The 14863-nt window shown below is 36.8% G+C and overlaps 1 pseudogene; it reads left to right on the forward strand.

Annotated features, from left to right (window-relative positions):
- Window positions 1–1920: 1920 nt before the first annotated feature.
- Window positions 1921–2338, forward strand: LOC144306058 (large ribosomal subunit protein uL24 pseudogene; annotated as a pseudogene).
- Window positions 2339–14863: the final 12525 nt, after the last annotated feature.

Genomic DNA, 14863 nt, shown 5'->3' on the forward strand with positions numbered 1-14863 from the left:
AAGACCTCTCTTTGGAGGTAATATTTAAGCTGAGGCCTAACTAAGGGCAAGAGCTAGATTTGCATAGGTTGGGGACAGAGGGACAGAGCACTTTAGACAAAGAGATAAGCAAAGTCACGGGCCCAGAGGGAGCATGGACTTGGTATGTTCAAAGAACAGAGAAAGGCTGTTGTGGCTGGATTTAGTAAACAGTAGTGGCGGGTTGGAGAGCTGGCCAGGGGCCAAATGTGGGTCTGCTCAGGTCATGATAAAGTTCGGATTTTAGTCAAAGTGCAATGAGAAAGCACTGGAGGATTTTAATCAGGGGAATGACATGATTTTATTTCTGCTTTTGTAAAAGTGTTCTGTCTGCAAGATGGAGAATGGGCTAGGTAGAAGGAGAACTGGATCAGAAGCAGGGAGGCCACTCAGAAAACTGTTACTGTTGTCCAGGGGAGAAGGGTTAGTGTCCTGGAATCATGGGGTGCCTATGGAAGAAAAAGAAGTGCAGAAATTCATATATAATCAGGAGCTAAATTGATAAGACTTGCTGATGAGCAGAGGTTGGAGGTGGGACATAATCAGGAAAGTATCTGATTGCTTACTTGAGCAACTGGGAGGATGACGAGCCATTTACTGAGATGGGAGAGCTTGGGAGAAGACAAGGTTGGGGTCAGAAGAGAGGAGAATCTCTCTTTCCTTAGCTTTCAGGATACTCTCCTCTCCTGCTTTTCTCCAACTCTCTGACTCTTCCTTCTGTGTTTCTTCTTGGCTCCTCTTTATCTACAGAAATGTTGGCATTTCACATTCCTTTCTCTTTGTTCCTCATACCCTCCTTGGGTGATTTTATTCATTTTCAAGACTCTGGTACCACCTCTATGCCAAATTCTACCAATTGTACATGTCCAGCCCAACCTCCTTCCAGAGTTTTCAGAACTATACATTCAACTGCCTTGTAGATTCTAAACCTGGAAATTCAAACTATTGTGTCTAAGCTTCTCTAAACCCATCCATGCAGCCTAACTCTCAAATCTACTCATCCAGGTGGGTTCTCTAGCTCAGCCAATGGTTCAACCATTCACCTGAACTCTCTTGCTCTCATCTTCTCCCATTTCTACCCCATATTCTTCCCAAAGCTCCATGATTGTTAATGTGGTTTTGAGAAAAGGAAAGAATTAAGAACTAGGATTTTAAACAGTGTTCATGATTTATCTAGAATTGAAAATCCTGTTTCCAAGACAATATTCTAAGGTTATGTGAAATATTACAAGGTTATCTGAAATATTTAGCGATTGAGATTTTTGCTTGATGAAAACATAAGTTTACTAGAGGGAGAGTAGTGGGAAAAAACTCATACACCAGAAATGAGGCAACAAGCATTTAAGTATAGATTTTGTGACCAATTTACCATTTGTCCTTGGCTAGTTGGTCATTTACCATATTGGTGTCTGAGTTTTCTAATCTGTCAAATGGCTATGAAAATTTATACTATCCCTATCCAACTCACAGGGATGTTTTACCATAAAGGAAAGAAGATTATTATCATTAAAAGTATCAGAAAGGAAACAAAATCAAATAGGATATTAAAAGAATAATGCATCATGACCAAGTAGGGTTCAATCCCAGAAGTAAAACAGTTTAATACTTGGATATCTATTAATATTGCTCACTACATTAACAGATGAAGAAAAGAAGTCATACAGTTATTGAGAAATATGCCCAAAAACCATTGGAAAGATTCAATATTAATTTACAATTTTAAAAAACCCCTCTGATCAAGTTAAGCAACTTCTCTTTTAATTTTTGGCTGACTAGTTACATTTACTATGTGTTTCTCATAAATGTAGTTTTAGGGTAAAGAGTTTCAAAAGCCCTTACTTAAAAAAAAAATGCTTTTGTCTCTTCCCTTTTGTGGACATTGCAAAAACACCAATGGCCAAAATGAAGTTCAATCCCTTCATGACTTCTGACCAGAGCAAGAACCATAAAAAAGCATATCAATGCACCTTCCCACATTTGCAGGAAGATTATGCCTTCCCTTCTCTTCAAAGAGCTGAAACAGAAGTACAATGTTTGATCCATGCCAATTGGAAAGGACAAAGGACAGCAAATTGGCAAAGTAGTACAAGTTTACAGGAATAAATATGCCATCTACACTGAACGAGTACAACAACAACAAAAAAAAAGGTGGATGGCACAACTGTCTATGTGGGCATTCACCCCAGCAAGGTGGTCATAACTAGACTAAAACTAGAGAAAGACCACAAAAAAGATCCTTAAATGTAAAGACAAATCCCACCAAGTGGGAAAGAGAAAGGGCAAATATAAGGAAGAAACAATTGAGTACATCCTTGAATAAACTAATATAATATACAACTTTAAATAAACTGTTTTTAAAAATGCTTTTCAATTTAAAAAAAAAAACTACCAAACAAGCACGGAAAAATAGAATTTGAAGTATAATTTCATTATTTGAAATCATCTTAAAGGCTTATACTTGCATTATTTTCTTTTTACAGCTATTATGAGTCACAACCTTAATTTATTGATACACTTAAATCAGAAATGCAGTCTCCAATAACAACTATGTGAGAGAACACCTGCTTTGGGAATGTGGATGAGCTCGACAGTATAGAATCAGGGGCACAAAATGAATTTTGATTCTTTTCTTTGGTTAAGAAATTATCTGTAGATATTCCTATATCTTTCCAGCAACTCCAATATCTTCCAGCTATTTCTAATTGGAACCCAAAGACCAGTCATTCAGCTATCCCACCCCTGGCCTTTCCTGCTGCTTCCACATCACAGAATGAATGCTGGCAGCCCTGAATCATTTCCAAGTCACTGGCAGTGCAAGAAAGCTAGCAGAGTTTGTATTTGTGTCTACTTTCTTCAGTATAAAAGTGAGTTGCTTGTATTTCAGGCCATAGAATTACAGAGCATTATTATTGAAAGAAGTCTGAGAAACCCAGTTTAAACCAGTAGCTTTCAACCCTGGCTGCACACTGGAATGAACAGAAGACTTTTCAACAATGATGCCTTGACTTCACCCTCAGAGTCTAATTTAATTGGTCTAGGAAGAGACATTGGCTTTGGTGGTATTTTGTGTTTCTTTTTATTGAAGTATAATTAACATACACTGTTATATTAGTTTAAGGTATAAAATATGATTCAACATTTCTATACATTATTCTGTGCTAATCAAGATAGGTGTACTCTTAATTCTCTTTATTTATTTCACCCATCCTCTCACTGACCTCCCCTCTGGCAACTACCAGTTTGTGATAGATAGATAGATAGATAGATAGATAGATAGATAGATAGATAGATAGATAGATAATAGATAGATAGATTTTTTGTAAAAAGAGAGAGCATAAGTAGGGAGAGGGACAGAGGGATAGGGAGAGAGGGAATCCCAAGCAGGCTCCATGTTCATCACAGAGCCTAACACAGTCATGGGCCTGATCCCATGACTGTGAGATCATGACCTGACCCAAAGTCAAGAGTCTGACAGAGAAATGACTAAGCCATCCAGGTACCCCTACAATCTATATTTAAGAGCCTATTTTTTATTTGTTCATTTGTTTTATTTCTTAAATTCTGCATATGAGTGAAATCACATGGTATCTGTCTTTTTCTGACTGACCTATTTCCCTTAGCATTCATTATATCCTCTAGGTCCATCCATAGATGAATGGATAAAGAAGATGTGGTATATATATATATATATATATATTAGAATATTACTGGCTTTGGTAATTTTTGAAAGCTCCCTCAAGTGATTCTAATGTAACTGCAGTTATAAAACACTACTCTAGTTTAAGTTTTTCATTACCTGAGCAAACATAGAGCTAGATTGACCAGCTAGGTAATGGCAGATCTCACTGACTTATAGGTAATATTTACATTAAGATTTCCAACACTTGAAAATGAGTCAAAAAAGATGACTGTGAGGAAAAAAAATGACTGTGTCCACTCAAAGCCTTCCTAAAATGTGGTCTTAAGCCCACCCAAAGGGTCATCTTTTAAGACACAAGACATTTGTAAGACATGCTTAGGTCTTTAAAGGTCAGGTGTTAATTTGTGGAAATGAATACTATACAAATGATTTTGTATAATAGAAATAAAAATTATTTTTATTGAGCTGAGAAGATAACCCCAAAGGTTATGATTTTATTGGCCTATGGGACATGAACCAGTATTGTATCTAATTTAGCAATTTTATTCTAGTATATTATTCCATTTATATTCTTACTCACTCTAGCTTTTTCTCCCTCCCTCCCTCCTAATATATCACTTACAGAGATACCTTCTCAGTATCTCAGTTTCCTAACTGGCTTTATCATCTTTCTGGTTACCTCATTAATGAGAAATAAAACTTTGATACTTGCTCACTATGTATTGATATGAAATACAATATAATATAAAATTAATATAAATGTTAATATTATTAATATAAAATTATGAGAATGTTTTGATACTTAAAAATGATGTAATTTCTATTAAGGTAACCTAAACAATTAAGAAGCTTTACTTGATCATTCAAGATGTAATTTATTATATTCTCCAAATATATTACTCATCAACCATATCCAGAAGCCATAAAGTTGGAGACTTTTACTTCCAGCAAAGTGGAGTATTGAGGACCTAACTAACGCTCCCTTTTGAAAAAAAAAAAAAAAAAAAAAAACTAAAAAATAAATAGGCAAAATACATAAGCCTACAGTTTTTAGATATTGGACACCAGAAAGCCCAGAACAATGATCCCTGAAAGCCAGGGGAAAATGAGGAGAGCTCTATGATCGTCCCAGTCTACTATCTGGGAAGATTTTCAAAAATGCAGTGCAGGGAGGCAAGCTCCCTAAATTGAGGAGATGAAACTTGGAACTTAGGGATGCCAATGCAGCTAGAGTTTCACAGGTGAGAGCTTCACAGAGAGAGCTTTAGAGATCTGAAGAAGGTCCCCCTAGAATGTTCAGGTAGAAAGTGATCAGTATATATATGTAAGAAACTACATCAGACCAGGGAAAGAATTAGAGGAAAAATACTTGTTGCTTACTTAAGACTGGAAATAGCTCCTGTTTCCAACCAAGGTGGAAAGTCTCATATTTCATGGCCCATTGGGTAGAAGAATTAGTAGTGAGGAAAAATCAGCCCTAGACTAGAAGCAGTTTTGGTACCATCTAATAAGGTTTAAAAGCAAACCTCAAAAGAATGCAAGTAATTTAGCCTAGAGTAAGCATCAAGAATATTTATAGGAATATAAAAATAACCAGCACCCTACAAGGGAATATTGACAATGTCTGACATTCAATCCAAAATTACCAGGCAGATTATATTTCTAAAACTTTGCAAAAATAAATAAATAAATAAATAAATAAATAAATAAATAAATAAATAAATAAAATAAAAAAATAAAACTTTGCCACTGTGTGAGAAAGGATTATCAAGAAATTGAAATCTTCTGACAAACCATAATTAATCCAATGGATAGAAAGGAAACAAAGTTGAATACAAAAGTTTACTTATTAGCAAAAAGATAAAAAGTGGAGGGTTGTTTTTTTGTATGTCCATTAAGTGCAATTGACATCGAGATTTTTTGTTGTTTTAATAGGGCTATTGTGTTGCTATGGTTACAAGTTGCGTTGGCATTTTCACTAGGAAACGATGTGGTCTGAACATTCCTCCCACTTTTTACATCTGCCCACATGCTCCAGACAGTGATTGGTAACCTGGCTTCCAGCCCTAACCTCCTCCGCCACCCCAGTGAGTGCACATTTTTCATCCCCTTCTCAGAAAATTTTAGCTCCTCTGAGATATGAAGTTAAGCTCTGGTTCCTGCTCAGAATGCATATTGTCAAACCACAAGACCCTGGGCAGCCTCCTCTGTGCAGCTCAATAACCTTTTACCTCTTTGGCGTGATATATATGCATGAGATCACCATGAGAAAATTCATTAATTTTAATCATAAGCTCTTTAAAAATGCATTTAAAAATAAATTTAATCACTACAGAGATATCCATCTTGAAATTCTGGATGTTTTTCTTAAAGCAATGTAAAGCAATTATAAGTTATTTTTGCAGCCTCTGGATGATTCTAAGTTTTACACGTTCATATATCATCAAATTTTTCCTCTCTCCTTCCCCATTTTGATGTCCTCCTCCCATCTTCTTACCAGTTTTTCTTGTAATCGTTATTCCCATCATTCAAGTTTGTATCTCTGAAATTTAATCCTCGAATCAGATCATTGGAATGCCTCCTAAAAAATAAAGAGACAGAAAGCAGAAACATTCCCAGGATTGGGCCTCCTGAGCACTGGCCCGGTAGTAGCAGCAACTGCAACTGGTCATCCTCAGGCATGGGAAGAACTGCTAACCATACCCTAGCTCAGGTTCTTCCATTTCTCATTTCTAATTGTCTTTATTCCTGAATTCCCTTTTCAACTTCTCTCCATACTCCAATCCAAGTGATCTTTCTAAACTGCAGTCTGTCACTTGAAAGCCTCCTAATGGATCCCCACTGGCAATAAGATGATGTCCAAGCTCCTGAAAATAGCATTTGAGGCCCTTAGTGATCTGGATCCTGCCTCCTACTCTGAACTCAACTCTCAATGTTCATGCCCCTCCCTATCCTCCTGCCAGTCTTCTCTCTTTCTCACCCCTTCACCCACCCACAGCAAACTCCCTATCATTCCCAGCTCCCCCATGTTCTATACTTTCCTTTGCCACCATGTGAGGCTTTCTCAGCCTAGAACCCCCTCTGTTCCTCATTCCTCCTCCATACCAGACCAGAATATCAAATTATAATAATATAGTTTCCAGGATGATCTTTTATCCTAGAAAAGGGCACATAGCACTCTGTCTCATAGCTTCTGTTGTCTCTGATCTTTGCAGCCAAGTTTATTTTTAACTGTGAATTGGAATTCTCTACAGTTGTGAGTTTCATGATGTCAGATGCCAGTAGGAAACTGAACATTCAAGTCAGTGATCCACATGTCTGAAAATATATGAATGTTTAGGACTATATGGCTCTGGTCTAAGAAGAAATTAGTAATTAGCGGGTCCTTGGGTTACCACACTCTGAAATCTCCAAGTACTTTCAAATACTTCATTGCATTCACTGGCCTTCTCATGGCGGCCACAGTGGCATTGCTTACATTCTGACACTTGACACAAGATACTTTTTATGGGCAATAGCAGCACAATTTCCGATTGCCCAAGCCATGGGCAGATATGTGGCAGCCTCAATACTCCCTGATATGTGATCCACTGCCTCCCTGGGCACACCTGACCAGTGACTGCAGGGCTATTCTAACCCAAATCTGTGATATCTTGGAAAACACTCAATACTACAGACGCACAAGACTTGAAATTAGACTCTCTATACCTCTACTTCTATCATGTGACCTTAAAGAAGTCATTTCCCCTTTCTGTGTCTCACTTATCTCCTCTTTAAAACTAGTAATTTGGACAAGATCACTGATTTTTCAACTGGGATCCAGTTGACTGCCTGTATCAGAATCACCAGGGATGCTTTTTGTCAATATAGACAATTGGGACCCTCCCCCTCCTATTGAATCACACTCGTTAGTAAGGAGTGAAGAGGCCTGGGGGAAGAGGAGATTTAGAGAATAGGAGAAATTTAAAATCAACATTTTAGATAGCTTCTTAACTATTATGCTTTTTAGAACTTGGGATCCACTGCAATGGATGATGAGGTAAGCAGTGTCTCTCCACCATGCTCCCAATATCTAAGTTACTATCTATTATGAGATGTGTTATAAAGGGAAAGAGTTATTAATAAAGTTTAAAAATTAAGTTTAGAACTATATTTACAATATAAAATTTAGAATTGTGGTATTTAAAAATTAACTATAGGGACTTCAAGGTAATCATTGTAAATTGTGCCACTTCCATTCATTCATCTTCCCTTTTATTTGTCTGGGTGGGAGAGCAAAGTCTTCCAGGCCTTTCTTGACTACGTGCATAGTCCTATATATCCATGTGGACTTACAGATTTGTAGGAATATATCAGAGCTTTTCAAAAGCTCCCAATTCACCAGTTTTTCCGCTTAAGTTTTGTGGTCTGCCTTTAAATGCTAGAAGTCTTACTATTCTTATTGAGATTTAGCTATTTTTCTTGAGTAAATACTCTTGTGATCATTGCAAATCTCTAATTAATTTCCAGAGTTCTAAAGAAGTTGATTTTGATAGTTCTTGATGCTCATCTGGAAGAGCAGATTTTTGGAGATCTTTACACCCCTAATTTGTTTGTTTGTGTTTTGGTTTTACCTCGTGGCCTTCTCTGAATCCCACCCCAACTATGTGCAGACATAGTCCCAGAATTTCAGGGTTGGTAAGCTCCCAAGAAGTCTTCAACTATGGGTAACTGGAGACATCCTTCAGATGGGTGCTGCCGAGAGGCATTCTCTATGCTTCCCCAAGGTTCTGGGAGAACCCAGGCCCCATTGCTTAGTGACAACCTCAATAATGTACCCTTATATTCGCTTTTCCTCTTTCCCTGCCTCACTCTCCATTCCTTCACTCCTGCTTCAAAGAATTGCCTCTCAAATGAAAATTCACACACCCTAGTCCTTGCCTCAGGCTCTGCCTCAGAGAGGACCCAAACTAAAATAGCTTTCAGTTCTGGTGAACACTCAACAAATTACTGTAGTGCTTTGCTTCACCACAGTTTTCTGGGTTTTAATCAAATCTGAATATATTCAATGGGGTTATGTAGCACTCATGTGTATCCCAGAGTAAGAGAGGAGTGAGCATTAAAAAAAGCTGTTCTAAAGCACTATGATTTCTAGGTTAGAAAAGGAGCCGCCAGCCTTTGGATTGGGGGTAATAACCAAATATAGCAAAGGATATATGGAGACATTTGCTTTTTACCTCCAAACAAAACCAGATTTTATAACCAGAAAAGCAGCATCTCTCATACTAAGGGTATTATGCAATTAAATAGAAAGAGGTCTGGGCAAGTTCTTTCTTGGTTGAACTCTCGGATAATCACCACAGGGCTTGATAATGATGATTATGATGCTGACAACAACAGAAATGATAGTTCCCATGATTGACAGCTGACCATGCTGGGCACTCACCATAACCACTTAAAGCTTAGACTTTAGCTCCAGCTAATGAGAATTAGCACCTGATGGGAACATGCATCTGAGTCGCCTTCCCTTATTGGGTGCCTAAAAGCCATGGTGTCTATCTGAATTGAACTTGGATTTACATAAAATGCATGTGTATTCCCAGACTTCCAAATGTCCTTTTAACTATATAAAATCTCATTTGCAGCATCCTTCCATCTGGAGATTCTTGTTACTATTCCAAGTGGCCACGAGATGCATTAGCCACTGGGTCATGTGGTTGCTATTACCAGGTGCTCATAGAAAAACTCCCACCTAGCAGTTTCTAGCAAGAAGCCTAGCAACAGACTTTGGAAGGATTTAAGGGGTCCATGTCATCACTTCACATGTGGGTAAGGAGTTATTTGCCTACCAGCAAGAAGCTTTTCGTTTACCTCTGGGCCTGTCTAGTGGCAGTCACGCTGCCCTGATTCAGGGACTGAAGGCATCTTTCCATTAAGGATTTGACACAGACAACAAAAATTAATGTAAAACTTGTAGAGAAATATTGAATCTACTTTTTGGGATAAAACACACAGTTCTCTACACTGTTCATTATAAATAGTATCAACACACTGTCGTGTCTCCTCAGTAGAAATAGTTGTGAAACCTTCTGACGAGAATGGTTAGTGCTAAGGTAGGCGCCTAATAAGAATTATAAATGACCACAAAAACATGTGCTTTTTTTTTTTTTTTTTTTTTTTTTTTAGTAGCTATCATGTGCCAGGAACTTCACATCCATTATCGCTAGCCTTCAGAGGCACGCTGTAAGGAAGTACTCCATGAGATCTCCAGGTTACATGTGGGGATACTGCCAGAGGTTAACTTGTCTAATTTAATATATGATGTTTGAATGAGTATTTGTATGAATAAATGAGAATGAATAAGTGAAATTAGCTAATTAAATGAAAGGGGAATTGGGACCTGCTCTAGAGCAGGACCAGCAATGCTTCTACTTTTGTCATTTTGGTTCAGAAATAACTTTTTTTTTTTAATAACTTTTTTTTTTGCTTCTTTTCAATACTTCCTGCCAGCTGGTATTTTCCTGATAGTGGATCCAAAATACTGATTTCATAGTATTCTCATATTTTCCTGTCTGCAATTTCTTATAGTTGTTTACTGACCCAACTAAAGATAACTGACTGACAATATATGTATTTCTGCCTTTATGTAAAGTTTCACTATCTACGTAATGCCAGAAATGGTGAATGAATGACTTTAACAATGACCTTCACAAAATGCTTATAAATGTTTTGTGTCAAAATAAACTTTTGCACTTGAATTAGAAAAGATATTTAAGTTTGTTGATTTCTTTTTTCATTATAAAAACATACTAGTTATGGAAAGTTTGACAAAACAAAATAGAATAACCTTTTTATAAATATATATGATATCACTACTGAAACCGTTGTTAGCATTCTAGTGTGCTAAATTTCCTTCCTGCCTCCCTTCATAGCAGAGGTCTTTTGTTTTGCTTTGTTTTGTTTTGTTTTCAATGGAGGGGTATTTTAATGCCTATCATTTTTTGTTTTTTCCTTAACATGTAACATTTTTAAAGTTTTTAGCACTGTATACTCTTTTTATTTTTTTTTATTTTTTATTTTTAAAGATTTTATTTATTTATTCATGATAGTCACAGAGAGAGAGAGAGAGAGAGGCAGAGACACAGGCAGAGGGAGAAGCGGGCTCCATGCACCGGGAGCCCGACGTGGGATTCGATCCCGGGTCTCCAGGATCGCGCCCTGGGCCAAAGGCAGGCGCCAAACCGCTGCGCCACCCAGGGATCCCCTGTATACTCTTTTTAAACATCATTTTTAATAACAGCATAAAAAGATAATTATTATATTATTATTTGGGAAATAATTCATATATATAACAATTAAAGAATTTGCTTATCTGCTTGAAAGCATTTAATGCAAGCAATTTTCAGAATTTAGATTTAGATTTATTTCCTTAGGTATAATCGTGTATGTATATATATCATATACATGATTATATGGTTCTTCTTCATATATATATAATTTTTATGATATATGTATATATCATCATATATATATTCCCCATATATATATATATATATGATTCCTCCCTCCAAATTCATAAGCTTTTTCCCTGACAGCTTTGTGGTACCTCTGATCACTGAATATTATCTTAATTTTAACAGGTTTGGTAAATTTGTTTCCTCACTAATATTTTTCCACTTAACTATTTCATATTCACCACTGCTCAAGCATGTTGCCTTGAGTGTGAGAGAAAAAATGGCAGATATTGCTAAAGTCTTTTCCAATTCTAAGACCAACCAAAGGACCAAGTCACCAGTTTTCCATGTTTAATTCAACAAGCAAAACAATACAGTTCAAAAGCATATGAAAGCAAAGCTAATTATATCCATCCTGCCCAGACTCCACTTCCACCCCCTGAGGTGACCAGTACTAGCAACCCAATGTGCATCCTTCCACCTTTTGCCTTTTCCCTGGTTCATGATACTGGCACAAGTACACATAAGGATACATGTTGTAGATTCTTACCAAAATATTTCCAGATGAAATTATATGGCATTTGGGATTTGCTTAAAAATATTTGCTTGAAAATGTGTTGGCAGGGGGGCACCTGAGTGGCTCAGTCGGTTGAGTGTCTGCCTTCAGCTAGGGTCATGATCTCAGGATCCTGGAATCGAACCCTCTGTCAGGCTCTCTGCTTCTCCCTCTGCTATTCCTCCTGCCTGTACTCTTTCTCTCTGTCAAATAAAGAAATAAAATCTTTTTAAACATTTTAAAATAAAAATGTTTTGGTATATTGCTACTTGTGATTATAGTTGCTATTCTTAGGAAACAGAAATTATCATATTTAAATAATCTCATTTTATTCTTATTTTGCTTATAGTTTTTATTAGGAATCAATGTCATCAAATGCCTTTTCAGAATCTATTGATATCATATTTTTTCTTTCAATGTATTAATGAAATTATGAAATAAATGATAGAGTCTTATTTCTAAATCATCCTTGCAGTCATCAAATAAATTCTATATGGTGATAGTATATTATTATTGTGATACATTGCTAAGGTCTGTGTGCTATTTTATTAGATTGATTTATCTATACCATTCATAAGTTTGGTTTGTAGTTTTTTGTTTGTACTCTATCAAGTTTTGGTATTAACATCATGCTGACATTGTAAGAATTATTCCATCATTTTCTATGGTCCAGAATAGTTATATAATATTAAAAGTATCCATTATTTAAGGCTAAAAAGAACTAAGCTATAAAAACATCACATCTGGAGCACCTGAGTGGCTCAGTGGTTGAGTGTCTGCCTTTGGCTCAGGTCATGATCCCAGGGTCCTGGGATCAAGTCCCGCATCAGTCTCCCTACAAGAAGCCTATTTCTCCCTCTACCTATGTCTCTGCCTCTGTGTGTGTGTGTGTGTGTGTGTGTCTCTCATGAATAAACAAATAAAATCTTTAAAATAAATAAATAAAAACATCACATTCTAAAGCCTTTTCTTAAATGGTAAATCTACAACTACCTAGCTTAGATCATCTATGGCATCATTCCTAAGTTCACAAAAAATAGAAATCAATGGGGGTTCTTGATAAATACAGAAATTACTAGGCCCTGACCCTGGAGATTCTGATTCATTGGATCTGGGATATAATCAGCTGTAGGAATTTATAGTTTCAGCAGGTAGAGGATTTGTAGCATAACTCTATGGTAATTAGTCTAATCAAGTTTCCCAATTAATTTTAGGTTCGTTTGGGTAATTATATTTTCCTAGAAAATTATTTCTTCTAAGTTTCCAAATTTGTTGCACTTGAGTTATATGTGATATTATCTTATAATTCTTTTGATCTCTTACATTTCTGTGGTTGTTTTCTGTCTCATTCCCCATTTTATATATTTTTGCTTTTTTCCTTAATCCAGTCCTAAAGGAACTTATCTATTTTATCAACTTTTACAAAGAAGCAATTTTCAGATTTATTTAGCCTCTGTGACAATTTAAAATTTCTATATCATTAATTCCAATTTCCTTCTAAATTAGTTCTGTCTTAGATTATACACCAGTCAGATAGTTCATGGTCATCCATTTTGATTTGACTGCATGTATATATCGCAAGATTCCTTCATTACCACTATTTTCTACCCTGAATATCTTTTCCTGTCTGGAGGACTTTGGACTTATTTATTGTTTGCTTAAGGTCTTTCCTTCAGCAAATTCCTCTGATTTTGTTTAAGTCTTCTCTGATTATTCTATTTACTCTTCTCTATGGCTGCTGACCCTTGAAGTATATTGTTATTTTCCTTGGTCCTTGAATATACTTTAGCACTAGAATCTTGAGAGCGGTGGAAGCACAGCAGTCTCTGACTGTGCAGCCCATTACATTGATGTAAAAGTTTTCAATCTCTTGCCTAGAAACTGAGAGGATCTCTCTCTTTGTGGGAGAAGACCTAGCTTTCTTCTTTGGCTTCCTGGGGAACAAAAAGACAGGCACACTCATGCTAGCCAATGTCAACCTTCTCTCCAAGTGCTCAGGTATATCCATGTGCCAAGCCCTCCCCAGGAATTGTAGCTTTCAAACTTTCCCTAGGCTTTATCTGGACTTTATCTGGCTCTAGAGTGGTAGGAGGAAAGGAAGCTTGGCCTCCGTGTACCACTTGCTTCCCAGTTAACCCAGGAGAAGTTTCAGCTTGGAGTTATTAGCAATAAACAGGAAGAGAGAATAGGGCCTGCTAAGACATCATGTTCCCAGCATGCCCTAAGCTATGTTTAATATATACCTTGATTATATAAGTTCTGAAAAGATTTATGGTTGTCACAGATATGTATTACTCCTTTGAGTGGCCCAACTCCACCCCCTTGAAGGGCACTTCTGCTCTATTGAGGAACCAGTAAATCCATCTCCAAGGTATACAGTCCAGAAAACATCATGGCATTTATCTTTTTATATCTGAACACATTTTCTCTGGGAGATAATCCCCCACTGTCTGTATCTTGAAGTGAAGCTAAAAGAACTGAATAACCCACCTCAGCCATGAAAGATAAAGTAAAGGGTGCAGGCTCTACCAATCAGATGTCTTCATCAGGGACTTTGATTCTTGTGGTGGTGACACAAAGATCTAGGGATGACTGAGAATTTGTATGTGGTGACAGCACCAGCATTTTAAGTCCAGTGAGGGTGACAGTAAGAGGTGATGAAACTCTGGCCATGTTTACTGCAGCCAAGTCTCTCTTGGTTCCTATTTTCCAAGCCTAATTTTTTACACTTGCTATTGATTCTGTGAGTTGCCTAACAATTCCTTTTTCATTTAAGTTAGCTGGGGTTGATTTCTGTCACTTATAACCAAAAACCCCTATGAACACAGAATGCCAGAAAATTCCTCAATGTCCAACTTCATTGCAAAATCCAGGATGGCATGCTGCACTAGTAGCTACGCTTTTAGCCAGTTCTAAACAACACCAGCTTCTCATCATCCCTCTCCTACCCTACCCCACACTCATTCCTATCTTCCAGTGACTACAATCCCTGGAATGATCAACATTCCTCTCCTGAAATACAGCCAGATTAGATCATAAAAGTAAGAAAATCCAACATTTCAGATTACCCTTTTTTTTGTTGTTCATGGTTTTATTTTAAGATGAGAGTCGTATGATTTTGTAATAACATCCTCTGGGATATATTGGCTTTAGTGCAGGAATATACAAAATATTAAGATAATAAAATACTAGGTTGAAACTGAATAAAGCAATCTG

The sequence above is a fragment of the Canis aureus genome, chromosome 36 (assembly GCF_053574225.1).
Source record: "Canis aureus isolate CA01 chromosome 36, VMU_Caureus_v.1.0, whole genome shotgun sequence".
In the NCBI taxonomy this organism is placed as follows: Eukaryota; Metazoa; Chordata; class Mammalia; order Carnivora; family Canidae; genus Canis; species Canis aureus.